The sequence below is a fragment of the Equus asinus genome, chromosome 4 (assembly GCF_041296235.1).
Source record: "Equus asinus isolate D_3611 breed Donkey chromosome 4, EquAss-T2T_v2, whole genome shotgun sequence".
Taxonomy (NCBI): domain Eukaryota; kingdom Metazoa; phylum Chordata; class Mammalia; order Perissodactyla; family Equidae; genus Equus; species Equus asinus.
The window spans coordinates 118,393,210-118,415,541 of record NC_091793.1 but is presented as its reverse complement, the minus strand read 5'-3'; the positions used below and the strand labels follow the sequence as shown (position 1 = coordinate 118,415,541).

General features: G+C 37.5%; 1 long non-coding RNA gene across 1 annotated transcript in view; it reads right to left on the bottom strand.

Moving 5' to 3' along the window:
- Positions 1 to 4,584: 4,584 nt before the first annotated feature.
- The window catches only part of LOC123285207 (uncharacterized), a 432,431-nt gene continuing 414,683 nt past the window's right edge, over positions 4,585 to 22,332 (bottom strand). Inside the window, exon 5 of the long non-coding RNA XR_011502880.1 lies at positions 4,585 to 4,696. This is a non-coding gene — a long non-coding RNA (uncharacterized lncRNA). The remainder of the gene's footprint in view (positions 4,697 to 22,332) is intronic.

The window sequence follows — 22,332 nt, the reverse complement described above, 5'->3', positions numbered from 1 at the left end:
ACCAGACTGAGAATGTTCTAGAGAGAGATCCAGAGGATCAAACTGCCTCACCTCACTCTGCTGGGGCTCCCCAGTGTCCTACCTCATCTGGAAGCCAGAAGGCACTCTAACTAATCTCCACAGGTCAGACAGCTGGGGTAGGGAGACTGCGGAGAGTGGTTCCGAAAAGGCAAACAGAAACCATCGCACACAGCTAGATGTGATACCTCAGGACTGGGTCTCGAGCTCCAAAACCTTCCTCACTCTCTAATGCCCTTACCATTAGACATGCTTTCCCTTAGAGTGGCAAAAAGACCACCAGCAGCTCCTTGACTAACTCCTACCAGCCTAAACACCCATAAGAGGGTTTCTTTTTCCTGAGAGTTGAACCCAAGTCCCCAAACTGGCTCACAGATCCTTCCCTGAGCCAATCACTGTGGGTAGGAGACAGAATACACTGACAAGGCAACGTTAGATAATGTGCCAGACTCCGGAGCTGGGGTAGATTCAGCCATACCTGAACCAAATGAATTGAGTTAGAGATGACTGCATCCTCCAAAGGGAAAGGCAGGGTGTTATGATCAGAAGAAAGAGAAATTAATGCTGGACAGGTAGACAGACACAGAAGAGCTATCCACTTCAGGGACCAGTGTCAGAAGCAGTGCATGAGCAAACCCACTCACTGCACCCGTCAAGCACATTCCCAGTTATCTTTTGTTTCTTTGGCCAAGATCCATCCTGAGAAATATAGCTCTTTTTTTCTTGGAATATACCCACTAGAGAATCTGAGGAGCTAGTATTTCTTCATCTGTTCTGAGATTGTGATTCTATCAGTTCAATTCTTTGGTAATTGTTCTTTCTTTGAATGAAAAACAACCCTATTCTCCCCTGAGAGTCACATAAATGAGGAGGGGTGATATGCTCTTTTGCAATTTTTAACATGGGGTCTTTGGAATTCTAGGGAGTTTGGTTATGGATTTTATAATTCTTGTGAACACCTGTAATAACACATAAAGTACATTTTTCTCATTTTTCTAAGAGGGAGAGTCTATAGCTTTCCTTTGATTCTCATAGTGATGACCTGCAAATGGTTAACAGCCTCTGATGGCTCATCTCCCTTCACGAAAAAGTATCCTTCCTGATGGCGCATAGCTCATACAGAAAGCAGCTATAGGAAAACTTTATCAATATCTCAATTCAAGAGAATCTGGGCTGCTGTTTCTTCTGTTTTTATTTATTTATTTATTTATTTTGAGGAAGATCAGCCCTGAGCTAACATCTGCCAATCCTCCTCTTTTTGCTGAGGAAGACTGGCCCTGAGTTAACATTTGTGCCCATCTTCCTCTACTTTATATGTGGAATGCCTACCACAGCATGGCTTGCCAAGCGGTGCCATGTCTGCACCCAGGATCCGAACCGGCGAATCCCAGGCCGCCAAAGTGGAACCTGTGCAGTTAACCGTTGCGCCACCGGGCTGGCCTCTGTTTCTTCTGGTTTTTAAGTTGTAAGCAGACAGGCCTACTCTGTCAAGAGATAACCATGGTCTATGAATAGAGAATAAAATATTTTATTAAAAAATATCAAAATAAATAAGGCAGATGCTTAATAATGATTCCCCTAAAAGTGGTTGTTCTAATAATTAGCTATATAATGAAAAGAAGTTTTTATAATTGTCTAGGTTTAATGCTATTTTAAAAATTCAAGTTTTTAATCTTCCATATCAATTTTCTGTATCTATAAATACTGTATTAGAACATTGGAAGTGCTGAGAAGTCTTACAACCAAAAAGCATGTTTAATCTTGCTTGAACAAGACTTTTCAAACTTATTTGATCCTATAAACCAATTTTTTCACTAACTCCTTTTTCTCAACTTGTAGAGCTATGTGCCACAAATTTGGGAGAAACCATAAGGTAAACATTTACCACAACCTTTTCTAGATCCAAATTTGTGTTGCCTTCCAGGAGAGGAACAGAGAAGTTGGAAAGGAGAAATGGCAACTAAATAATTGAGTTTCTACTTCAATATTTTTAGTCACGGGTTCTGAGCCCAGCTCGGTGTTTCTTGGAGATAAACCATACACGGAAGACTCACAGCTTAGGTGAGGCCCTAGCTCTTACACGGGAGAATTTGCTAAAAATATTGGATTATTCATGGCTGGGTATCTAGGAGTGAAAGAGACAGAGTATCGGTCACCATGATGCTAAGCAAATACACAAATGACTCTAATGGAGCATGGAACAAGGTCTCATTAGAACAGTACAACACGAATTGTTTGGGGAGTGCAAAGCAAGGACAGCATACAACTAGGCCTCAACTTCACATGTATCTAATCTTTAGCATAACTCTCTGAAGGCAGTGTTGTTATCCCAGTTTCACATTTGATATTCTAAGTCTCCGCAGTAGTTAGCAATAGAGCTGGAATAGGAATCCAGATCTCTGTGCCCCTTCAGCCTATGTCCTCACCATCACACACGGACCTGAAAAGATCCCTAGGAGAGAGGGATGTCTTGGAGCATGGCTGAGAAATCTTTCAAGATGGATGAGGAAAGGGTGGGCTGGTCAAAAAGTGCTGTTCTAGGCACAGCATGCTCCATGACTTTTAGTTGTTATTGTTATTAGTGCTGTTATTTATGATAAACTCAAAAAACCCAAAAACTACAAGAATACCCTTCTCAGACTCAGGATTATCCTGAATGATAGAGCCAAAAACTATCACTGAACGCTGCAGACTGCAGGCAGATTTGTAGAGCTGTGCTAATCGACAAGAGGAAAAACCCAATAAATTAACTTTAAAAAATCATATCCCTTGGGACAGACCCAAATGTGGATCTGTGCGGTGGTTGTGTCTGATCTTCAAGATGCCTGCTATGTCTTTGACATACCCTTGATGCTGTAGCAGTTTCCCTAAATCTCGTTAATGTCACCAGCCAACCAAAATTAGCATAAAATGAGACAATCTGGGATTGCCAAAAAGATCCTGAAGCAGCCAGTCTGAAACAGCAGCCAATGTGGGCATATACCTCTGTCCCATGAGACACACACAATAAACACACCACAGCAGGAGTCCAAATGGCAACCGAAGAGCAGGTTGAACTGAGAAGCTTTCTAGAGACACTGCAGCCCAATTTCAAGTGGCATGGAAGAGCCGGGAACAAATTGGAAGCATCACTGGTAGACAGAACAATATGGCATGAAGTATCACAGATGGGGTGACTTTTGACTAAAGGTGTCAAACAGGCTGTGAGGAAATGAAACAGATTCTTAGACGGTGGCTGCAGATGAACACGAAAGGGCAATCTTTGTGTGTCTCCAGCGTGGAGAACACTGCTTCCCATTTTTCAGCATCAGTAACACCCATATGTCCAGATTGTGAGCACTGACAGGGTAGACTTTTTAAGTTTCTGAAAAATTTGACTCACTAGAAAAATCCTCAAAGAAAACTGAGCATTCTAACATTGTGATTTACTGTGGCATTTTACGCTCAGTGCGGTCCAACCTCCAATACATAGTTAGTTTATAGCATGCTATTGTATTCATCCTTTCTATCTCCAAACCACATGGGCTTTTTCTCCCAAGCAGAAGAATACAAATGGAGTAAGACGAGGGGAAGGACAGGAGTATCTCGAAATGTCATTATATATGATTTAAAGCGAAATAAACTAGAGGGGTTTAGCTAGAAGAAAAAATAAAGGCATTTGTTGAAGTAAATTGAACCAAAATGGGGACACAAGGGTCTTCAGATATTTAAAAGATGACCCTGCAAATGAGGGAGTAGATTGTTCTTGATTCAAAAGACTGGAACAAAAACCAATGGAAAGAAAGCACAAAGAAACAGATTTTAGTTCAGTGCAGTGAAGAACTTCCCAATTATATTTCGGTCTTACAGAAGAATAGGTTTCCCTGAGGCAGTCACTTAGCTGGCGGTGGTGAGTGACTGGAGAGCCATTTGGTTGGGGTGATACAGAAAAATCTCATTACTGAGTCACAGGTTAAAGTAAATGTACTTTTAATTTATTTTTTGTCTCTTATTCCACTCACTGGCTTGTAAACTCCTTGAAGACAGGAATAGGGTGTTCTAAATATTTCTCTTCTTCAGAGGACCTAACAGATAACCTTGAACAGAGCAGGCTCTCAAAACTTATGATTAAGTTAGTTTCACAGTTGATTTCATCTTGAGACTGCTGTGACAGAAAGAATTCAAAAGTATCCACACAACTCAATTCAGCTAATTCAGTCCAAAAGTAATCAGTTCAACAGATTTTGATTCAAACAACTAAATTTTCTAAGACAATGTGACTCTTTGTCACCAAAGTGCTTAAAAGCAGTTCACGTTATGTATAACAAGAGGGCCAATGCCAGTTGACTGACTATATTTTCCACCTTCCAACCTTACACTATCAGCAGGACATAACTATTTACATGAGGAAATAAATTTTATACTTTTAAGGGATTCACGACAGTCAAGTAAAAGTAAAATCAGACCATTGTCAATAATTTCTAAACTTTATCCATTCTTGCATAACTTATTTTTAAAAATTAAATCAAATTGTCAAGAGATTCCAGTTATATTCTTTTAAACCTAATATATGTTTGAATGACTCACTTCAAAATATCACGTTGACCTTTGGAACTTCTGCACTTGAGTCCATCTTTAAAAGTATGGCACTGACATTTTTGTCTTAATAGATGTTTCATGAAGGTCACTGCTACATTTGCTGTAATAAATAGAGGAGAATTAAGAGCTCATCAGCACTGTCATAGAACACATTGAATAGATTAAATTATGTGTTTAAGGAGATGAATTGATGATTATTGGCAAACCGCTAAGAAAACTGCTGCCTAGAAAAAGATCTCAGAGAAAACGTTTCCATGAATATTTTTCCCCTTTGGTATATTTTTATTTTGATAAAATACTCCCATAAATTAGGGTTATCTTTTAAAGATTCATACTGGGACTCTGTGATTTAACTACCCTCTAATGAGCTCGCAGGGACGCCTGTCATAGCTGCGATTTCTAAGTACGCTCTGAAAACCTGCCGTTGAGTGCTCATGGAAAATATGAGTTGTTCTCCTGACCCAAGAGAGTAATCAAATCACTGCTTAAAAAAAGAAACTGAAGAAATATTAAAATAATGAGGAAATATGCTATGTGTGTAGTATGGAGGTATACTCAGAGCTATTTAAAATATCCTTTGTGTAAAATGAAACATCAATCTGATTCCAAGTGTGGAGAGCGAGCATGGCAAATCCAATGTAGCTGCAAGGCAGTTTACATTGTATCTTACCAATGTTCAATTTAAGAAAAGATTGAAGAACATCAGGCCGCTGTAAAAACAATTTGCACAGAATAAATTTGGTGCTTGCCAACCGTTTCTCAGGGAAAGCAGCTTTCCAGCGAAGCCAGGATGTCATGCGGCATGGGTTACTGGTACTCAAGCAGAATGATTATTAGGCATAAAATTAGTTCAAAAAATAAATTTACAGAAGTATTAAATGTTTGAAATGAGAGCAATATCCACCATCTAAATTGTATTTAAATTTTGTTAGGTGAGAACAGGTAGTAAGAGAAGTGTGCTTCTTACTGAAACTCACGTTTTTTCCTTTCATATTTTTGCTACAGCTGTCTACCAAATAATGCATTAAGGAAAGACAGTCAGCATCTATGAACTAAGCTTATCTATGCTCTTTACAATGTGTTACATGCTATCCAGGGGCAGGTGGAGGGTTGGCAAGGAGAGGGAAGCCCGGGGTCAGGGTGGTGGTACAAAAAAAGTCAATGGCATTATCCCTAATGCTGGAACGTATTGTACAAATTAAAGGGTGTGCAAATTCAGAAAGAAATTGGTTATAGGGAATTAAAAGAATGGTTTTGTGGAGGATGCAGGATTTAAGGTAGGTCTTTGAAGAGTATAGAGATCAAGAAAAGCAGTGAAAATAAAGTGGACTTCATTGATACCAAAACTTCGTAGTTTTTACAGCAAAGTCTATGGTATCACAGCACCAGTTTCAGTCCTGCCACTTCTTTTTTTTTTTCTTTTTGAGGAAGATTAGCTCTGAGCTAACATCTGCCAATCCTCCTCTTTTTGCTGAGGAAGACTGGCCCTGAGCTAACATCCACGCCCATCTTGCTCTACTTTATACTTGGGATGCCTACCACAGCATGGCATGCCAAGCGGTGCCATGTCTACACATGTGATCCAAACTGGCAAACCCTGGGCCACCAAGAAGTGGAACATGTGAACTTAACCGCTGCACCACCAGGCTGGCCCCGAGTCCTGCCACTTCTTGAATCTATGTTCTTGCACAAGTCACTTAAGCTTTTGACGCCTCTGTTTTCTCATCTATAAAATGAGACTAATGAGAATATCTGCCTCTTTGGGTTGTTTGAAGGATTAAATGAGATAATACATGTCAAGCTTTTAGAACTGTGTCTGGCATGTAACAGATACTCAATAACGTTAGCTATTTTTATTACATACACCATCACATCATCATCATCTTCCCCATCAGAATCATATGGCTTAAAACTCCTATTATTAATTCTCCTTAACTTCATTTTTACCTCCAGATGTGTGACTTTAAGTATATCTCTTTTTTCTTTTTTTAAAGATTGGCACCTGGGCTAACAACTGCTGCCAATCTTTCTTTTTTTTTTGTTTTTTAGGATTGGCACCTGGGCTAAGAACTGTTGCCAATCTTTTTTTTTTTTTTCTGCTTTATCTCCCCAAACCCCCACTGTACACAGTTGTATATCTTAGTTGCAGGTCCTGCTAGTTGTGGGATGTTGGACGCCGCCTCAATGTGGCCTGACGAGCGGTGCCATGTCCACGCCCAGGATCCGAACCCTAGGCCGCCACAGTGGAGCGCGCGAACTTAACCACTCAGCCATGGAGCCGGCCCCTAAGTATATCTCTTTTCACAAAGAGTAAACCAAAGGATCTCAGTTTTTTGGGAAACAAACTTGGACTTAAAATAAATGCAGTTGCTTTTTTAAAAAAGCTACTATGTCAAATTCCCATTCTTCTGGACATATGAAAACAATCCAAAATTTCCTGCTCCTTTTAATTAGTAAAATGTTGAATCCAGTTTAAAAATCAAGTCTCACATAATTCAAAGCTCTTCTCTTGCTCTGACCATGGTTTACACTTTAGAGTGGAGGGAGTGGAGAATCAAGTGTGGTTGCTCTTAACACACCTCTCCTCCTCTGTCTTCTAGCTTCTTCAGTGTTGCAGGGTGGGATGGTGGTATGGAGAAGAGGACAACATCTCTTTCCCAAGTGAATGAGGCCACAGCCTTCTGCTTATAGGTTGTTGCTGCTTCTCTGGCCAATGCTGACTGACCATCAGGGCTTTCTGTGTGGCTGGTATCAAAATGTTGAATCTCTTATGAGGCACGTATTTGGGTTCTTTGGAGAGCCTTGCCACTGTATGATTCACTCTCATGGGAGATGCTGCTCTTGCTGAATCTCTTTCACCCCCACCCCTGGCTTAGTTCTTGCCATTCACGATCAATTCTAGAGCTTCTTGCTGTCCAGATGCCCAGGCCTAATAAACAGCCTTCCTGTGAAAGTTATCTGCTCTGGTGGCTTCTTGATGAAGGAGAAATTCACACAGTCAAACATGGGAGAGCAGGCTGTTTCTAATCTCTTTCTAAACCCTGTTATCTCATTCCAATTTTCTTCATGATTACACAGATAGATTGAGGAAACATTGTTTAAGGGTATAAACCCGCAACTAGTACGAAAGTAAGTCCTAGAGATCTAATCCACAGCATAGTGATTGCAGTCAAAAATAAAAATGCTATATAATAAAAAAGTATTATAAATTTCAGCACTGCTAAGAGACTAGATCTTCATTGTTCTTATTAGAAAAAAAAGAAATAATATTTATGTGAAGTGATAGAGATGTTAGTAACAGGACCGGGGTAATCTATTGCAATATACAAATGTATCAAATCAACATGTTACACACCTTAAACTTACACAACATTATGTGACAATTATATCTCAATAAAAAAATATTATACAGTCAGAGGAGCAGATCTGGAAATCTGCTAAGCCTACATTTAACACGGAGATAAGAAGCCAACAGCCCCTTCTTGCACACACCCCCAACTCAAAGAGTGATTCTCTTGGAAGCCATCCCCTTGCATATCTTAGACGGAGCATATCACTTATTCCTAGCCAACAACTCCCTTTAGCCTTGCAATCTTCTGCTTGTGTGTGGCCTGAAAAGGAAGAAAGATAGAGGAACAAAGTGATGGTGAAGATAGAGGTCTGGTCCTGCTGCCTCTTTGAAACTTTTGCAAGGAAGTATTTTATTGGTGAACTTCTTCAGAATGTGAAGTTCTTGATCTCACTTTGGGCCTCACCGCAATTCTGGGATAATATGAAAATTCTTCCTGAGCGTACTGTAACACATAGCTAGTACCCACTATCTGTGGTGAACTTAATAGAGACTTCATGTCTATGTGCTAAATTCACTTTTCAAATGGCAGCTGTTCAAAAATGCAACCCTGACTCTCTATAGTTGAAAAATACGATCTCTCTTATCTAAATTCTCCTGGCCCTTTATTCATAACACTATGGCACTCATTACATGTTCCTGTGTTTTATAATTATTATTTATTTTCATGTTTTTCATCAATTTTAGGTGATGAGGTTCATGGAAATAAAGTTTATACATTAATCATATTCAGATTTCCCATAGCACCACTAAAGCTCTTAGAATGAAAATATTCTTAATACGTGTAACTGAAGGAACTTTTTGTTAAGGGAACTAAACTCTATACTTAATACAAAGTCTCAGAGTGCATACATAGACATTGTTGGTTTTTTTTTTTTTTTTTGAGGAAGATTAGCCCTGAGCTAACTGCTGCCAATCCTCCTCTTCTTGCTGAAGAAGACTGGCCCTGAGCTAACATCTGTGCCCACCTTCCTCTACTTTATATGTGGGACGCCTACCACAGCATGGCCTGCCAAGTGGTGCCATGTTCGCACCCTGGATCCGAACCAGCAAACCCCAGGCCGCTGAAGCGGAACGTGAGCACTTAACCGCTGCGCCACCGGGCCGGCCCCAGATATTAACTTTTAACAAATGGTAGGGAAATTTTGCTACCAGGTTGAGTGATAGAATTCTTCACAAACATAGTAAATTCCTCTTCTAGAAATTTATCATAAGGAAATAATTCAAGCAGAATAGAAGCACATGAAGTTGCCTGCTCTTACATTTTATTAGTAAGAATCTGAAAATAATTTAAGGTCCAATGGGAGGGGGATGGCTTCAATTTTCACACATTAATCAAATCAAAACTGTGCAACTACTAAAAATATTCACTCCGAAAAATACAAAATTAAAGAGATATGGAAAGTATTTGTGAAATAATAATTGAAGAAAAAATACAAACTTGACTAAACATGATTGAAATTATTGAAAGGCATAATATATGAAATAAATGGAAGGAAAAAATAAATTTGGTGGAGAAGAACTGTTATTTCTAAGCCACTGTAATTTAACTTAAAACTTTACTATATATTTAAAACAGATATCTATGAGTGAAAGAATCCGATGCATAACATAAAGAAGAAAGAAGTTTCTTTCTGTGCGTTAATAATCAGACTGTGCCCACCTTTGTCAGTAGCTGAAAGGTCTCCATATCTTTTCTGAGTGATTATTGTACTCCCCAGCTCAGTAGCCTCTGTCATAAAGAGGTGTCACTTTTCTTTGGATCTTATTGTCATTTTTCCTTGGCTCTCTATTTACCTCTCCATCTAAAGCAGAAGTGTGAAGTGACCTTGACGAGTCATCAATGAGAGCTTGGCTAACAGAGATTGCTGTTTAATTCTGTCAATCCCTATTAGACACTAACGGCTGTCATGGTATCAATTTGAATCTTTTTTTCTTCCTTATGTTTTTTCACTGGTCTAAAATTGTGAGCTCCCTCAGAAGACTAGAGTTAATAAATTAAAGCAGCAAAAAATGTTAAAAACAAATTGTGAAGTGGCCAGCCACCTCACTGCTATCTAGTTTAGTAATTTCTTTTTTTTTTTTCCTTCCTAAAGCCCCAGTAGTTGTATATCCTAGTTGCAAGTCCTTTTAGTTCTTCTATGAGGGATGCCACCACAGCATGGCCTGAGGAGCAGAGTGTATGTCCATGACCAGGACCTGAACCGGCAAACCTCAGGCCACCAAATCAGAGTATGCAAACTTAACCACTACACCACCAGGCTGGCTCCCCAGTTTAATAATTTCTTAAACATACACTTTGGTTTCATTTTCTCTAAAATATTAAAGTTGCAACAGTGGAAATGGGGGTAAATATAGAAACCCTCCCTGCAGAGCTAATTGAGTTGAATGTTCTGACCCTTGGAAAACAAACTATTGCAGTATTTCCAAACCCTCAAACCCCCATGCTTTCAGTTGTTTCTATTGATAAGTTCTAGACCACTTTGTGATCATGGGCTCATGTCTCTGAGGACACTGATGTGGAGCATAATGACAGTTTGTTGTCATAAACCAGTGCCCAATTAAGATGTCTGCTTGGGAATCAAATCTACATCCTTGTCCTTAATTTAAACTAAAACAACTAGCCACAACCACCAAATTTCACTGTCTTTGTTATTAAAAATGTCATCAGGTGTATTACTGCTTTGGAAAATTACCTTCTCTTAGTAGAGAAGAACATTTCAATTGCATTCCTCTTACTGAATGGCTTCACACCACACTATATCCTCAAGTACTCATGTCACTGGTTCTTTTTCTTTTTTGGACAATTTATTATGCTAGTGAATTTACTTTTGTAAAATAAACCCCACACTGGGCTATTACATTATTATAATCCTATCTTCTATTAACCTTCTTTCCAGTGGCTAAATTAACACAAATTAGATAAGATGTCATTCCAAGCCATATAATCCTAGTGTTGGAACCAGTGGTCGTCTCATAAAAGCAGTGTCTCTGTTAGAAACAAAGGAAATCATTTTGAATGCATTACTGCACATAGATTGCTTTTATCTCCTCGTCCTTACTATACAGTGATATTCCTGGAAATCAGTAGCTATATTATGTCAGTTTATTCAGCCTCTTCCCCCTCATAAACTGAAATGTTCTAATATAGCCAAAACAGCATTAGGCCTTGCACTTTATGTTCATTAGTCATGCAGGGAGTTAATCATCTGACTATAAATGAAAGCTTGTACCAGTTTCAGTAAGGCAATATTTATTTTCTTTTTATCCTTAGAGATAGAAAGCCTAATTGGTAGCGAAAATTAAGATTGACAAGCCTTGAGACGTTCTGATTTCTAAACAAAATATTTTCCATTGTATTTCTCAGAGCAGAGATATCCCACAGTTTTATGAGGAGAAGGGAGTGAACGTGCCCCTCAGCTAAGACTTGGTGGATCAGGAGGAGGTGATGGTCCACGAGTGAGAAGTAGAGAAGCAAAATGTCGCACCTCACTTTCACACCTACTATCATAATCACAGTTCTTTCTCCATATTTCATTCTAATTTGAAGAGGTGTGGAGGGCGAGCTTGACAGTTGCCAGTTTTGATTACCTTCCTTTCCTAGAATCCCAAATTTAAAATTCTTCAACTCCCTGGGTAAAGAAGATTGACAACAACTCTTAGCTGAAAATGACTATTTGGTTTCCTTGTTGACCTACAGATGGAACCCATGGGAGAATATATGCGCTAAGTATTACTTGTTAGTCACTGAACAGCAAAAGGCTGACCAAGAATTCAGGCTCTATTGGCAATGAGTTGAAAACTATTAGATAATTCTATTTTTTTAAATTACCTTTAGTTTAGGAAGTCACTGGAATTTAAGATCATACTTTTCTAGTAGAAAAGGATATTAAACAGGATAAAAATAATTACTGACAATAGTAGTGAATAGACTATCTGGAAGCTTTTCTATTCCAAAATGGCTAAGCACAAACCTTTACCTTGCTTCTTTTGATACAGCCCATTAAAATGAAAGAATATACAAATAAGAATAAATCTATGATATCACAGAAATGCTACTGTCTATAGACCTGAAATTGAAGAATTTCTAGAAAGTAGAGAATAATTGGGAATAAATCAATCATGAAACTGAGAGAAGAAGATCGCTGAAAAAATAAATCAACCCAACAGAACCAAAGAATAACCCCATGATCAGGAATAGATCCAGATCAGAGTCTTGGAATAGCAGTCAGCTGTCTAGCAGTAGGCATGATAATTAATTTAAAGGCTGCGGAATATTTGTTCCAATGATTCCAATCGCAATTTCTGGTTATAACATTTGCTTCCAAGAAAAAACTATCGTTAGAGCTTGCTAAAGAAATTGATATTTGTGGAAGCAAACTCTCAGAATTAAGACGGGAGTAAGAAGAAAGTAGGGCAGCGCCTCCCGGCAGTCATCATGGTGGACAAGAGACCACCAAGAGGGCAAACTCTCTGGACACCAAAGGACAAGCACTTTCTGCACCCAAAAACTGGAGCTAGTACTTTCTGTGACCATTCCTTTCCAGGGGAAGAGAGGTTTTTATTTGTGTTAGGGAAACAGCATCCAGTTAATAGTATTATAAATATGAATAGACTCAAGATTGCCAAGTATCTGAGGAAAATCCGTACCGTTCTGGGGCCAGTCCGGTGGCTCAGCAGTTAAGTTCCCACGTTCCGCTTCAGCGGCCTGGGGTTCACCTGTTTGGATCCCCAGCTCCGACCTACACACCACTTGTCAAGCCATGCTGTGGCAGGCATCCCACATAAAGTAGAGGAAAATGGGCATGGACGTTAGCTCAGGGCCAGTCTTCCTCAGCAAAAAGAGGAAGATTGGCAGCAGACATTAGCTCAGGGCTAATCTTCCTCAAAAAAATCCATACCATTCTGAACTAATTCAAAATGAAAATGTTGATCCGAAAAGGTAGAAGAGAACTTTAAAATGAGTAATATTACTATCCTCAGAGAAATTCAAAGGGCTATCACATCCATTTAATAAAAACAGACTGCTATGAAAAAAGAAGTAATCAAGTCTTTGAAACGAAAATCACCATGGTTAAAATTTAAAAAAATCTAAAGAGCAAATAGCAGGACCGAATGACATGATGCTTCTCTGTTTTTCTATGTGATCTTTCATGTTGACTAAAGTTTCATCTTCAGGCTCCAAATGGTGGCCCCTCAACCAGCTCCAGGATCTCCCGTCTTTGCCAAAAGATAATTGCATCTACTATAGGTCTCAGATTTTTTTCAACAAACAATCCAGCATCAGACAGAGTTCTCTTCTAGTAGCTGCTTCATGACCCCAGGGTTCTGTCTCTCTCTCTCCTAGGCCTAAGCCACTTATGACCCATGATCTGCAGGTGACGACAGGAATAGGGTCAATTTCACCCAAACTACTTGAAGGAGAATGGGTGTGAGGTGACTTCCCCATGAAAAAATAATTGTTAAGAAAAAGTAAGAATGGATGCTGCAGAGCCAATCAACTACACAAATCAAATAAGTTAAACAGTAAGAATATAGAGGACCTGAGTAATTTATTTAACAAGGTTAATTTTAACAGTCATATGCTTGCATGTGTAATCCTTAATATATATTTTGAGTAATACATAATAACTCAATACATTTCAGTATGTAGAATTTATAGTGGCTTTTTTAAAATCACAAGTCAATAAAACACAATATTGACAACAAAATGATAGAAAAAGGATATAACCACTGAAAATGTAAAGGTATTCTTTTAAAAAATGTCTCAGGCTAAAAAGACATTTCAAAATGGAAATTATAGATTATTCAGACTATGTGTATAATGGTAATCTGGCTATGTGGTTACAACAACTGGGGTCTGGGTAACAGGGAAACCAGACTCTCATTTCCTCTCTTGCTAAAGGCTCTATGACTCTAAGCATGTTGCCTAATGCCTCTCAAAGTCACCCAATTCCCCCAACAGTCTCGTTTTCCTGTCTTCATTATTTTTTTTTATCTTGGGAAGAAAAAAATGTGTTTTAAAAAATATTCTAATAATTATCTATCGATCTACATACCTATTTATCTATATCATAAATATATAATACAATATATAAAGATATATATGTGTGTACATATATAGTAAGAGCATATGTGTGTGTGCTATTGTTATTTTCAAAATAATTTAATATTGTTGATCCTGAAGACACCACTTGTCATAACTCCTAAAGTTATATAGAACAGCAGTAACCAGGGCTGCATTTTTGTTGTGTTTCTATCTTAAGACAGTAATAGTTTATGTCACACATGCAAAACATATCCCATTATTTGGGATACTGTGGAAGACAGAGCACAAGGACTGAGTTAGTTGCTTTAAGGTTTTTTTTCCAAAAATGCAAACTGATCAACTTCGCAAATGTGTAGCAGTATATTCAGAAGACTGCTCACTTGTTTCAAAGTGGAGAGATTTTACCCCAAAATTCTCCAAAATAATTTTCTTGAGGTTATTTCTGGTTTTCCAAAAGCTTCACTGGAGAATCTGTTGGCAACAAGTAAACACTGGCAAGAATGATAACATTCCATCCCTCAGACCAGGTGGTTTAGCTTTTATGAAATTATGTTCACCATCCTGGTTTTTGAGAACTTTATCAACTTAAGAAATTAAAAATGCAATTTTGTTACTAATCTATAGTATCCAAAATTATCTTTGGTTATAAATATTTGCAGTATATTATGAAGAATAACGTTGGAGTCAGCCCTATGGGAACACAATATTTTCGTAACCTCACATCTATCAGCTAAATATGCTAATAGCCACTGAATTTTTTCATTTTTGAAGATTTGAAAATTTGTGTTATCCTTGCTATACTAAAATTGGGAAAACTGCAAACAGTACTGCTTGAAGATGGTCAAGTATAATTTCCTTTTGTAAGCAACAATCCTCAGTATGGATCTACAGGGCTCTATGACCAGCATTCATATCCATACAATGCAAGGAAAATGATCTGATATGTAACAGACAATTTTTGCTTTATGGAGTTCCTTAATAATGAGGTTAAGGACATTTCATAGATGGATGAACATAGTTTTGAAGGTCAATGATTGGAGATGAATAATTAAGTGCATCCCCCAAATCATAAAGTAGAGAGAGTTGCTGGACCAATATTACATTGCTGCTTCTACTCACTGCCCCGCCCGTCCCCTACTGCAGCTACATTTCAGCACACACACAACGGAGAATGTTCATCCAGCTTCGAGGATAATGAAGAGCTCCAAATGCTAAGAAAGCAGTATTTTTTTCCTTATGGTAGTTTTAGGCACAAATTGAGCAGAAGTAAAGGTTAAGCATAAATTTCCTCTATGACAGCCAATAGAGAATGAGAACAATAATTTGATCTTTGGGAAACTGGGAATTTAATATTCTTGCTTAAGTCATCTGTTCAGCTTTGACTATATATTTGGATAAGGAAATATTCTAAAATATCATTTCAGTTTCCTCTCCAAGTCATGTTTTGGCAAAGTTCTCAGAATGCAAGGTTTCACAAGAATTTCTCCAATGCTGTGATTTTTTTCCCCTAATGATTAAGAGGACTATATTAAACAAACTTTCACAGCCTTTAGAGATTACTGGTATGTTTTATTACCGTTTAATTTCATGTACTTTAGTGAATTGCACTTTCTGAAAAAAATCAGTAAAATAATTAAAAATACATTTTTATGATTTTTATTCAAATCAGAAAGGCCACATGTATCACTGCTCAGTGTTTATAAACATAAAACTTGTTGAGGAATTTTGACTCTATCTTTTGTAATATATATGAATCTGGATTTGAATTAATCATCATTTTTTTGGGCAAAGATCTTCAAAAAGCTGTCACTGTCTCACTTGCAGATCAATAAATCTGTGTGTTAACTGGTGGGTGTGAAATATTCTAGACACTGAGGTATATCTGAGACTCAATAACTGAAATTTAACTTCTTTATATAACTATATCTGCAGCCTGATACCTGACATCATTTTATGATACTCGAGGACAGCTTCCTTCCTTTGACAGTGCCTTCATTTCCATCATGCCGATACATGTCATCTCAAGTTACAGATGAAACATAAGATAGACAATAGTGTACCTTTTGAGACTCAATGTTAGTTATTAGAAAATCAAAGTTTACTTTTTTACATTAAAGTATAACTTAGAAACAGTGAAAAGAGGGGCTGGCCCCATGGCCGAGTGGTTAAGTTCGCACGCTCCGCTGCAGGCGGCCCAGTGTTTCATTGGTTCGAATCCTGGGCGCGGACATGGCACTGCTCTTCAGACCACGCTGAGGCAGCGTCCCACATGCCACAACTAGAAGAACCCACAACGAAGAATACACAACTATGTACCGGGGGGCTTTGGGGAGAAAAAGGAAAAAATAAAATCTTAAAAAAAAAAAGAAACAGTGAAAAGAACAGATTTAAAGTTTGGTCAGTTTTGATAAACACATATACCAGTGCAACCTAACCTCCTAGCAAAACATAAAATATTTCCATCATGTTAGAAAGCTGCCACATGTCATTTCTTAATCTATCTCACCATTCTCCTCCCCATTCTCCCACTGCCAGGAGCAACCATTGTTCTCTTCTCTATCACCGTAGATGAACTTTGCCTGTTTTAAAACTTCATGTGAATGTGTGAAGTCTTTTGTGTCTGGCTTCATTCACTGAGCATAACTTTGTTTGAGCTCCATCCATGTTTTCCCATGTGCCAATAGTTTGTTTCTTTTTATTGCTGAGTAGTACTCAAGTGTATGAACACACACAGTTTAACTACCCTAAAAATCATCTGTGCTCGCATATTCATCTCTCCACCAGTGCCATCTTTGTAAACACTGATCTTTTTCCTATCTCCATTGTTTTGTCATTTCCAGAATGTTATATAGTTGGAATATTATAGTATTTAGCCTTTTCAGCTTGGCTTCTTTCACTTAGTAATATGCATTTAAGCTTCCTCCGTGTGTTTTCATGGCTTGAAAGCTCAGCTTTTTTCAGGGCTGAATAATAATCCATTGTCTGGATGTACTACTGTTTATTCACTCGTCTACTGACAGACATCTTAGTTGCTTCCAAATTTTGGTAATTATAAATAAAAGCTGCATAAACATCCATGTGCAGGGTTTTGTGTGCATATAAGGTTTCAACTCCTTTGAGTAAATACCAAGGGCCACGATTGCTAGATCCTATAGTAAGAGTATGTTTAGTTTTGTAAGAAATTGCCAAACTATCTTCCAAAGTGGCTGTACCATTTTGCATATCCACCAGCAATGTGTCAAAGTTCTTGCTGCTCCATATCCTTGTCAGCATTTGGTGTTGTCAGTCTTCCAGATTTTGGCCGTTCTAATAGATGAGTAGATGTATCCTATTATTGCTTTAACTCACATTTCCCTGATGATAGATGATGTGGAGCATCTTTTCATATGCTTATTTGCTATCTGTATTTCTTCTTTGGTGAGGTGTCTGTAAAGGTCTTTGGTCGATTTTTTAATTGGGTTGTTTGTCTTCTTACTGTTGAGTTTTAAGAGTTCTTTTTATATTTTGGATACAATCCTTTATCAGATGTGCCTTTTGCAAATATTTTCTCCTAGTCTCTAGTTTGTGCTCTAATTCTTTGGATATTGTCTTTAGCAGAGCGGAAGTTTTAACTTTAATAAAGTCCAGCTTATCAGTCATTTCTTTCATGGATTATGTCTCTGATGTTGTATCTAAAAAGTCATCACCATACCCAGGGTCATTAAGGTTTTCTCCTATGTTATCTCCAGGAGTTTTATAGTTTTGTGTTTTCCATTTAGGTCAATGATCTATTTTTGAGTTAATATTTGTGAAGGTCTGTATCTAGATTCATTCTTTTGCATGTGGATATCCAGTTGTTCCAGCACCGTATGCTGAAAAGTCTATCTTTTCTCCATTGTTTTGCTTTTACTGCTTTTTCAAAGATCAGCAGACTATATTAAATGGATCTATTTCTGGGTGCTTTATTCTGTTCCATTGTTCTATTTCTCCCTCTCTTTTTCTCCCAAACCATGCTGGTCGATTTCTGTAGCTTTATGGTAAGTCTAGAGCTTGAGTAGTGTCAGTCCTCCAACATTATTCTTATTGAATATTGTGTTAGCTATTCTGGCTCTTTTGCCTCTCCATATATACTTCAGAATCAGTTTGTTGATATCCATAAAATAGCTTGCTGCAACTTTTATTGAGATTGCATTGAATCTATAGATCAAGTTGGGAAGAACTGAAATAATGACAAGATTGAGTCATCTTATCTGTGAACATGGAACGTCTCCCCATTTATTTAGTTCCTCTTTGATTTCATTCATCAAAGTTTTGTTGTTTTCCTCATATAGATCTTGTCCATATTATGTTAGGTTTATATCTAAGTATTTCATTTGAGGGCACTAATGTAAGCGGTATTGTGTTTTTAATTTCATTCTACTTTTTCATTGTTGGTACATAGGAAAACAATTGACTTGTACATTAACCTTGCATCCTGCAACCTTGCTGTAACCACTTCATTTTTTTGGTCCATTCTTTTGCATTTTCTACATATATGGTAGTGTCATCTGTGAACAAAGACAGTTTTGTGTCTTCCTTCCTAATCTGTATAGCTTTTATTTCCATTTTTTGACTTTTTGTACTAGTTTCTAGTCTAATTTTTGCAAGGCCTCTAGTCTCTCATCATTAAGTATGATGTTAGCTGTAGGTTTTTGGTAGGAAATCTTTATCAGGTTGAGAAAGTTCCCCTCTATTCCTAGTTTATACCATGAAGAGAGTTTTTACCATGAATGGCTGACGGATTTTGTCAAATGTTTTTTCTGTGTCTATTGATATGATCATGTGATTTATATGTTTTAGTATGTTGATGTGATTACATTAATTAATTTTCAAATGTTGAACCAGACTTGAATACTTGGGATAAATCCCCACTTGGTCATAGTGTATAATTCTGTTTACACTTTTTTTGGACTCAATTTGCTAATAATTTGTTGAGGATTTTTGCATCTATGTACCTGAGAGATATTGGTCTGCAGTTTTTTTTCTCATAATGTCTTTGTCTGGCTTTGGTATTAGGATAATGCTGGCCTTGTAGAATGAGTTATGAAATATTCTCTTTGCTTCTAGCCTCTCAAAGAGGTCATACAGAAGAGGTATAATTTCTTCCTTAAGTGTTTCATAGAATTCACCAGTGAACCCATCTGGGCCTGGTGCTTTCTGTTTTATTAATTATTGATTCAATTACTTTAATAGGCATAGGACTATTCTGATCATCTATTTCTTCTTGTGTAAGTTTTGGCAGATGGTGTTTTTCAATGAATTGGTCCATTGCATCTAGGTTATTAAATTTGTAGACAGAGAATTGTTCATAGAATTCCTTTCTAATCCCTTTAATTTTCATGGGATCTGTAGTAATGTCCCCTCTGTCATCTATGATGTTAGTAATTTGTGTTCCCTCATTTTTTTTCTTAGCTAGCCTGACTATAGGCTTAATCATTTTTGTTGATCTTTTCAAAGAACCAGCTTTTGGTTTTGATTTTCTCTATTAATTTCCTGTTTTCAATTTCATTGATTTCTACTCTAATTCTTTTTTTTTTTTTTAAAGATTTTTATTATTTCCTTTTTCTCCCCAAAGCCCCCCGGTACATAGTTGTGTATTCTTCACTGTGGGTCCTTCTAGTTGTGGCATGTGGGACGCTGCCTCAGCGTGGTCTGATGAGCAGTGCCATGTCCACACCCAGGATTCGAAGCAACGAAACACTGGGCCGCCTGCAGCGGAGCGCACGAACTTAACCGCTCGGCCACGGGGCCAGCCCCTCTACTCTAATTCTTATTATCACTTTTCTTCTGCTTACATTGGATTTAATTTGCTCTGCTTTTTCTAGTTTTCTGAGGTCGAAACTTAGACGATTGATTTTAGGTCTTTCTGCTTTTCTAGTATATATATTCAATGCTATACATTTCCTTCTAAGAACTGTTTTTGCTGCATGACATAAATTTTGATTGTTTTCATTTTCACTTAGTTCAAAATATTTTTTAAAATTTCTCTTTAGATTTTTTCTATGACCTATGTGTTATTTAGAACCATGTTGATTAATGTCTATGTATTTGGAGTTTGTCCAGTTATCTTTCTGTTATGGATTTCCAGTTTAATTCCACTGTGGTCTGAGAGCAGATATTGCACGATTTCTATTCTTTGAAATGTATTAAGGTGAGTTTTATGGCCCAGAATGTGTCTATCTTGTTGAGTTTTCCATATGAGTTTGAGAAAAATGTGTATTCTGCTACCATTAGATGAAGTAGTCTATAGATATGATGTCCATTATATCCAGTTGATTGATGGTATTGTTGAGTTCAATGAGGTCCTTACTGATTTTCTGCCTACTATATCTGTGTATTTCTGAGAGGGGGTTATTTAAGTCTCTAACCATGATAGTGGATTCATCTATCTCTCCTTGCACTTCTATTATTTTTTGCCTCATGTAGTTTGATGTTCTGTTGTTAGTGCATACATGTTGAGAATTATGTCTTCTTAGAAAATTGACTCCTTGTTATATAATGCCCTTGTTTACCCTGACAACTTTCCTGACTTTGAAGTCTGCTCTTTCTGATACAATATAGCTACTCCTGCTTTCTTTTGATTGTGTTAACATGGTATATTTTTTCTCCATCCATTTATTTTGAATCTGCATGTATCTTTATATTTAAAGTGAGTTTCTTGTAGGCAACATACATTTGGTTCATGTTTTGTGATCCACTCAGACAATCTCTGTCATTTAATTTGTGAATTTAGACCATTGATATTCAAAGTGATTATTAATATAGTTGGACTAATATCTATCATATTTGTTACTGTTTTCTATTTGTTGCCTTTGTTCTTTGTTCATATTTTTGTCTTCTACTCTTTTTTGGCCTTTCTTGGTTTTAATTGAGCATTTTAAAGGGTTATATTTTTTTCTCTTTTCTTAGCATATCAGTTATAATTCTTTTTTTACTTTTCAGAAGTTTTAATTGACTATCAGATGTAGTGGGCTAAAGAATAGTAGAGACTGAAGTAAATTATGTTTATGCCTGGAAAAGAGAGCATGTCTCCGTCTCTCTGTCCACAGGCATCAATCTAACCCTTAACATGTCCTGAGTCTAGGTTTTTGCTGTTGATTTACTTAGACTCAGTTCACCACAGGCTTCAAATGATTTGATAGCAGAAACAAGTCTTTCTTTTATCAGATCTTGGGGTCTGAGTGCCTGGAGCATTTGTCTCAGGTTTTCTGCCCTTTCTCAGCTTTTAGCAGGCCCTATGAACCTGCATCTCAGAAGGGGTTTTTCTTCTGTCTCCACCTTCAGCTGCAGATATCACTATCTGCTCTCAGTGTAACGCTTGCAGTGCCTATTGGGTTTCTCTCAATTCTCTGTCTGTCTTCAGCAAGCCTGGTGCCCCTACACCTCAGAATGGTTTTCTCTCAGTTTTTCTGCTCTGACTTCAGAGTTTCTTATGAGCAATTGGTGAAGGACCTTGGAAAAGAGGTGTGGGTAGGGTCAATTTTTCTCCAAGGCTCCTGGGTATCTAAATGATCGTGCCATCCCATACTCAGCCTTTACAAATTCATCACAAGGTCAACTCTTTTCTTCTTTCTCACACATCAGCAGCTTCCTCCCCCTCCCATTGCTCTGCCAAGGATGGATGGAGCCATTGGTCTCTTCTTTCCTAGGGGGTGTTCATTACTTTCTGAATTTCAGTTCACTAGTTAACTTTACAACCTCAGATTTCTGAGGAGCTTTTTAAAAATGTGACTTTCTATGTTATCCAGCTTGTTCTCACTTTAAAATTGGGATCGATGCTCTATTGAGACTTTCTACATCCTAAGCAGAATGGAAGTGGTCTCAAACTTTATTTTTAAATGAGATATATCCTTAACTTAAGCATAAATAATTTATTATGTTTATGGTATGCAAATGAAAAGCAGCTTAAATATGCCTTATCTGCTCCATGTGTATTATAAATATCTAATAAATGTGTGCCATACACTGATGCGTATGTGTTCTTAATTGATCTCCTGAAGATTTAACCTTGGCAGGAATATTTTAAGAAATGTTTCTTTCTCAATTCCATTATGCAAATAATGGAGATGCTTCATTTTCAAATAAAAATTATGTTATAACATTGACTATGATTTTTTAATTACATTACCTCCACTCCCTACTTACCTGAAGATTCTCAAGTGACCCACTGATTGAAAATCAGGGTTCCAACATGCTTTTGAAAGCTCTACTTAAAAATTTATGAGACACCCAACATAATATATCTCATTACTTATTGTCAGACTTTTCTTTCTCAAGTAAAATTGGAATGTTTGGCTTGTTCAATCCCCAATGTCAAAAA